Below are 7,801 nucleotides of genomic sequence, written 5' to 3'. Positions count from 1 at the left end.
CGTGGATTCCAATGGAAATTTCCGATCAATTTTCCCCTATAAAATGGTCACTAGCAAAACTTGCAAGTAATTAATCCCAACATATGGCTTCACAAGGCTACACAAAGCATTATGCGTATTTACATTATCTACATATCACCATTTTGTATTAAGGAGGAGTATTCTCAAATTATTGCTTACCTCATAGAGCCGTTTCACCTTCCAATGTATTCTGTCTTCCACCAGCATCCTTGTTATCTTTATTCTGGAATAAGTAAGGGTATTTAGACTTCATCTCCTCTTCTGCTTCCCATGTCATTTCTTCCATATTTTTGTTCCTCCACAATACTTTGACGGAAGCTACATCTTTTGTTCTCAGCTTGCGGACTTGCCGATCTAATATCGCCACTGGCACTTCTTCATATGATAGGTCCTCTGTAACTTGTACATCTTTGATAGGGATGACTCGAGAAGGGTCTCCAATACATTTTCTCAACATAGATACATGGAATACCGGGTGGACAAATTCCAATTCGGATGGCAATTCTAACTCATAAGCAACCTGTCCAATCCGTCGAAGAATTTTATACGGCCCGATATACCTTGGACTCAGCTTACCTTTCTTCCCAAAACGCATAATACCCTTCATTGGTGAGATCCTCAGGAAAACCCAATCACCAACCTCAAACTCTAGATCACGATGTCGGACATCAGAATAAGATTTTTGCCTGCTTTGTGCCGTCCTCAATCGCTCTTGTATCACTTTCACCTTCTCAATAGCTTGGTGAATCAAATCTGGCCCATATAATTCTGTTTCACCGACTTCGAACCATCCAACTGGTGATCTACATCTCCTCCCGTATAGTGCCTCATATGGGGCCATTTTAATACTGGAATGGTAGCTATTGTTATAGGCGAATTCTATGAGTGGAAGATGATCATCCCAATTCCCCTTAAAATCTAGAACACATGCTCGTAGCATATCTTCCAGTGTCTGAATGGTACGTTCAGCCTGTCCGTCAGTCTGCGGATGAAATGCAGTGCTGAGATTTACCTGTGTGCCTAAACCCTTCTGGAAAGACCTCCAAAAGTTAGCCGTAAATTGAGCTCCTCGGTCTGATATAATAGATATGGGCACACCATGAAGCCTAACAATCTCCTTGATATACAACTTCGCATAATCTTCAGCCGTGTAAGTTGTCTTTACTGGCAGAAAATGGGCACATTTTGTAAGTCGATCAATTATCACCCAGATGGAGTCAAACTTATGATAAGAGCGAGGTAATCCAATAATGAAGTCCATATTAATCACCTCCCACTTCCAGGTCGGAATCTCTATATTTTGAAGCAATCCACCGGGTTTCTGATGTTCTATCTTTACTTGTTGACAATTGGGACACTGGGCTACAAATTCTGCAATAGACTTCTTCATATTATCCCACCAATACTGCTCCTTGACATCATGATACATCTTTGTCGAGCCGGGATGGATGGAATATCGGGATTGATGAATCTCATTCATAATCTTCTCTCGCAACCCTGCCACATTAGGCACACACAATCGGCTCTGGTATCTCAGTGCCCCATCTTTTCCGATCCCAAAAGCCATACTTTTACACTGTTGAATGCTTTCTCTTAATCGTACTAAGATAGGATCTTCATATTGTCGTGCTTTTACCTCTGCTACCAAAGATGATTCTGATGTATTCTGTACAGTAACACCTCCGTCATCAGAGTCTAACAATTTGATTCTCATATTGGCTAGCTGATGAAGCTCTTTAATCAACCCCCATCTACCTGCCTCAATATGTACTAAGCTCCCCATTGATTTACGGTTGAGAGCGTCTGCCACAACATTGGCTTTACCGGGATGATACAATATCTCGACATCGTAGTCTTTCAATAATTCAAGCCACCTACGCTGCCTCAAATTCAACTCTTTCTGCTTGAAGATGTATTGTAAACTCTTGTGATCTGTGTAGATGTCAACATGGACGCCGTATAAGTAGTGTCGCCATATCTTCAAAGCATATATTACTGCAGCCAATTCCAAATCATGGGTTGGATAATTCTTTTCATGCTTCTTCAATTGTCTTGATGCATAAGCAATCACATTCCCACGCTGCATCAATACGCACCCCAAACCTATACCTGAGGCATCACAATATACCACATAACCTTCTGTTCCTTCAGGAAGAGTGAGCACTGGTGCAGATGTCAATCGATTCTTCAACTCCTGAAAACTACGTTCACAAGTGTCAGACCACTGGAATTTGGTAGCTTTTTGTGTTAACTTAGTCAATGGTGATGATATAGAGGAAAATCCTTCTACAAACCGCCTATAATATCCTGCTAGCCCTAGGAAGCTGCGGACTTCTGATGGTGTTGTAGGTCTCGGCCAATTCTTTACTGCATCGATCTTCTGAGTGTCGACACTAATACCCTCATCAGATATCACATGGCCAAGGAATGCTACTGAGTTCAGCCAGAATTCACATTTGGAGAGCTTAGCATATAACTTACGATCCTGAAGCGTCTGTAATACTATCCGCAAGTGGCCCGCATGTTCCGCCTCCGAACGAGAATATACTAGAATGTCATCAATGAATACAATCACGAACACATCAAGATAGGGCCTGAATATAGTATTCATGAGATCCATAAAAGCTGCTGGGGCATTTGTTAGCCCGAACGACATCACCAAGAACTCAAAGTGCCCATATCTTGTCCGGAAGGCCGTCTTTGGAATATCCTTCTCCCTAACCCTCACCTGATGATACCCTGAACGTAAATCAATCTTAGAGAAATACTTGGCACCCTGGAGTTGGTCAAACAGGTCATCAATTCTTGGAAGTGGATACTTGTTCTTTATAGTAGACTTATTCAACTGTCGATAGTCGATACACATCCGTAACGACCCGTCTTTCTTCCGCACGAATAGGACTGGTGCACCCCAAGGTGAAGTGCTAGGCCTAATAAAGCCCTTATCTAGCAAGTCCTTCAACTGCACCTTCAACTCTCGCAACTCTGCCGGGGCCATTCTGTATGGAGGAATAGAGATCGGTTGAGTGTCAGGCAACACATCAATGCTAAACTCAATCTCCCTTTCAGGAGGAAGGCCTGGGAGTTCATCTGGGAAAACATCTGGGAATTCGTTGACCACAGGGATTGATTGTAAAGTAGGCGGTTTCGCCTCCGCATCCCTAACGCGAACGAGATGATAAATGTAACCTTTTGAGATCATTTTCCTTGCCTTAAGATAGGAAATAAACCTACCTTTCGGTGTAGCAATGTTCCCTTTCCATTCAATGACGGGTTCACCCGGAAATTGGAACCTAACCATCTTCGTACGACAGTCAACATTTGCATAGCATGAGGCCAACCAGTCCATTCCCATTATCACATCAAAATCAACCATTTCTAACTCAAATAAATTTGCCGAGGTTTGACGACTACAAATCATCACAGTGCAACCTCTATATACCCTTCTAGCAATCACAGAATCTCCTATCGGAGTAGATACCGCGAGGGGTTTACTTATCAATTCAGGTTCAATGCCAAACTTATTAGCCACAAAGGGTGTAACATATGATAATGTAGATCCCGGATCAATCAGTGCATATACATCATAAGAAAACACAGATATAATACCTGTAACAACATCTGGAGACGACTCGAGATCCTGTCGACCTACTAGAGCATAGGTTCGATTTTGAGCACCACTCGAACTCGACACTGCACCTCTACCCCTACCACGACCTGTCGACTGCTGAAAACCCCGTGCTGGAGGTCGAACTGATGAGGAAGAACCAGACACAGATCCAGTCGGCTGAGCCATACCATCACCTCCTCTATTAGGACAATCCCGCATCATATGGCCAGGCTGCCCGCACGAATAGCATGCATCAGAACCTCGACGACACAGTCCAAAGTGGGCCTTGCCGCACTGATCACAATGTGGTGTTGGGGGTCTCATCTGACTAGTATCCCTGTGATGTTGCGAGCCAGATGCCCGCGAACTCTGACCTGGACCAGAATAGGATCGATCATATCGAGGCCTCTGAAACTGTGGAGGAGCACTAGCTACAGGTGGCGCCGAACTCCTCGAAAACTGTGGCCTGATGCGGCCTCTGAAGTCATCAGAATACCCTGCAAATCTCGCCCTCTTATGCTGGCCTCTATCCTGCTCCCTAACTGCCCTCTGCTGGCGCTTACGATCCTCTAGGGTCTGGGCATAAGCTTGAATACGGGAAATATCCATGCCCTCCACCAAGGAGGCTGTCGTACACTCATTTATCAGATGTGGTCCCAACCCATTCACGAACATATGCACCCTATCACTCATCTCGGCCACCATATGGGGAGCATACCTTGCCAAAGAATCAAACTGCATATTGTACTCTCGCACACTCATATTACCTTGTCTAAGGTTCAAGAACTTATCAGCTCTAGCTCGTCGTATCTCAACTGGCAAGTAGTGACGAAGAAAGGCCTCAGAAAATTCCTTCCACACAGCTGGAGGAGGGTTCGGACCCCTGGATCTCTCCCAACTATCATACCAGAGAACCGCTAAATCCCGTAGCCGATAAGAAGCCAACTCTACTGCCTCTGTATCACTAACATGCATAACCCGAAGTGTACGATGAACCTGGTCAATAAAAGTCTGTGGGTCCTCCTTGGGGTCTGATCCGGTAAACACTAGAGGGTCTAAATTAATAAAATCACGAACTCTTGTACTAACTGGTTTCTCAGCAGCACCTGTATTCTGCCTCTGAGCCTGAGCAGCTACCAAGCTAGTCAATAACTGCAAAGCACTCTGCATATCCTGGTCTGGAGTGCCAGACGGAGGAACTGGAGGCGCTGGGTGCCTTCTAATATCCTCTGGAGGAGATGGAGTAGATGAGGTATGAGAGGGCATCTCACTTTGAGCCTCACTTTGTCCTGCTCTGACTTGGGGCACCTGACTGGTACCCTCTCCCGCTGCTGTATCAAGCCGTCTACTAATCGTTTGCTTCCTAGTCGAAGGCATCACTGGAAAAAAACAAGGTGAATATTAGAGACGAACACTTACGACTCAACTCTACGCACGATCTAGATTCAGGAAGAAGGTAACAACCCTAGATGTCATGTAGCCTCCTGATTATAAATGTGGCGCGCTACACATCCATAATCAAGACTCTACTAGACACGGCTCATAGACAACCCCTAGGACAGACTTGCTCTGATACCAAGTTTGTCACGACCCAAACTGAAGGGCCATGACTAGCACCCGACCACACTTGCCGAGCACCAACGTACATTTCATCTAACCTTCATTATTATCTTTTAAGGCTAAAGAGATCAATATAAATGGTAGACCTAGATCATGGACAACCAGCAATAAAATATGACGGCATGAACATACATAGTAGGGGATGACCAGACAATCAAGAAACTACATATAAGGTATGAGCTACCACGCTACTATGAAAGACTATACAACAAAAACTAGCCGACAAGACATACCAAACTATACATGAGCCGACACCTGTCTATGAGCCTCTAAAAGAACATAAGTGTTGCAACATAGCCGGAACAGGGCCCCGACATACCCATAATGTCTATAACAAAAATTGCATACCAAGACCAAGGCAAGTCCGGAGAAGGGATCTCGCCAATCACCGCTGAACTGGACAGTCTACTGTGGTGGGGGAGCTGCACCTGCCTGTCTATCAGGACCTGCAGCACGACATGCAGCGTCCACAAATAAAAGGACGTCAGTACGAATAAAGTACTGAGTATGTAAGGCAAGGAACCATAAATACGATCAGTAATGTAAGCAAGGATAGAGAATATACAACCTGTAACATCTTAGTACCTCTGAGGGCTACTTACATGAAATGCATGATACATATGTATAAATACATAAACCTTTAAAGCATTCGCCTCTGTGGGCATCATTATCATCATATCGTACCCGGCCATAATAGGCTCGGTAGAATCGTACCCGGCCACGTGGAGCTCGGTAAAACCCAACTGATCAGTGGTTGCACAATAGGTGTCGTACCCGGCCAACTATAGCGTGGCTCGGTAGAGTAAAATAGATACATATATATAATGCATGCTCGACTCATGGAATCACATTCTAAACCTTTCGGAGTGACGTAAGGTCGGTATCCTCTGTACACGTTATTAGGACTAACTCTTCACTATGAACCTTATAAGAATCAGGAAGTACCAATAACATTGATAACATAAGAATAAGAGAAGCAACATTAACATCAATCGTTCCATAAGAGGGAAAACAATGTAAGTACTGCTAGCTTCTAAGAGTAGAGTATCTTTGGAAGCTCGTTCATTACATTATGTACAATCGGAGTCATGCAAAAGAAGGAAAGGGATAGCCTCACATACCTTGTATATACTGCCCCAATCTCAAGCTATGCAATTGTCAAAACTCCTTAGTCTACAATAAGAGAAACGATACTATCGTTATCATTTAAGCGTCATAACTATTATGTATCGACCACAACCTATTTTACGATGAAACGGACAGCACCTCCCCTATATATATGACCTCACACCATTCAAAACAATCACCAAACAGCCCAAACAACATCAATAATAAACATATTGAGCCTCCCAAAATAGTCCACACACAGCCTAATCACTCCATACATACGACGACCACCGTAGTCGTGTCAAACAACCTGGAAATGTTACGAATAACTATCAGCCCATAACCCTACATATATATGGTGTTTCTCCACACCCTTCCTCCTCCAAAACTCCACAAGATAGTAGTAAAATACGCAGCCCAACAACAACGCAAAACAGTCCACAAAACAATAACATTACTTCCAAGCCTTTCGATATATATTTCACAAGTTCTAGCTTCAATGGCTTAGCTGCAACTTGGATAATCTTAAATACATATAGAGTAAGAGGTTCCTTACCTTTATACAGAAATAACAACTCCAATTTGACCTTAAATTTCCATGAAATATCCCTCCAATGCTGCCACAACAACAAAAAAGCGAAACTAGCGATCAATTAGTGTTTTTCGGCACTAGAATCACTTTAGAAGGCTTGAAATCACCTAGGATTGATATTAAGAACATGAGGGAGTATTTACAGAACATAAACCCTTTAAAACAACCTCCCACACGAGCTGGAACGACACAAAAATGAGCAACAACAAGAAGAACAAGAGACTTACTAGCGCCACGGAATTCCCGACACTTGATTTGTGTTGTTTGCCCTTTTTTTGGGTCTTGAATCTTGAGAGAACCTTGAGAGGATGTTCCTAGGGTTCTAAGGTCTGAAAATAGTGAAAATAAATGACTTAAAACGGGTTGGAGGCATCCTATATAGGTCCAAATATCTTAAACCGACTTAGTGGGCCCCATAGAGAGGTGCTTGGCGCAGTCTCGCGAAAACGCGAATATCTCTCTACTCCAAGATCGTATCGATGAACGGTTTAATGCGTTGGAAACTAGACTCATAGATCTTTAATTTGGTTGGTAGATCACCCCGTAATTCCTTGTAAATTATGATAAAAGATTAGAAACATTTGACCTAATGTTTAAGTAAAATTATGAACCTAAGTTGCGACAACTTTTGTCGACTTTTGTTTCATAACTCGTTTGACTTCAAGACTTATGATACGGATATTATATGATTAAAATACCTTCATAAATGACCTCTTGAGTGTATTAAGCACCGCTAGATTACCTGAAAATTCGAGTTACAACATCCTTGATTCGTTTAACTTCTAATACTGGTTAATCACCCTTATACACTCTTGTATCACTTAAGACCAATAGGATAGACTTCTTATCAT

This window comes from Nicotiana sylvestris, chromosome 11, assembly GCF_000393655.2.
Source record: "Nicotiana sylvestris chromosome 11, ASM39365v2, whole genome shotgun sequence".
Classification (NCBI taxonomy): Eukaryota; Viridiplantae; Streptophyta; class Magnoliopsida; order Solanales; family Solanaceae; genus Nicotiana; species Nicotiana sylvestris.
This window is presented reverse-complemented; position numbering follows the sequence as displayed.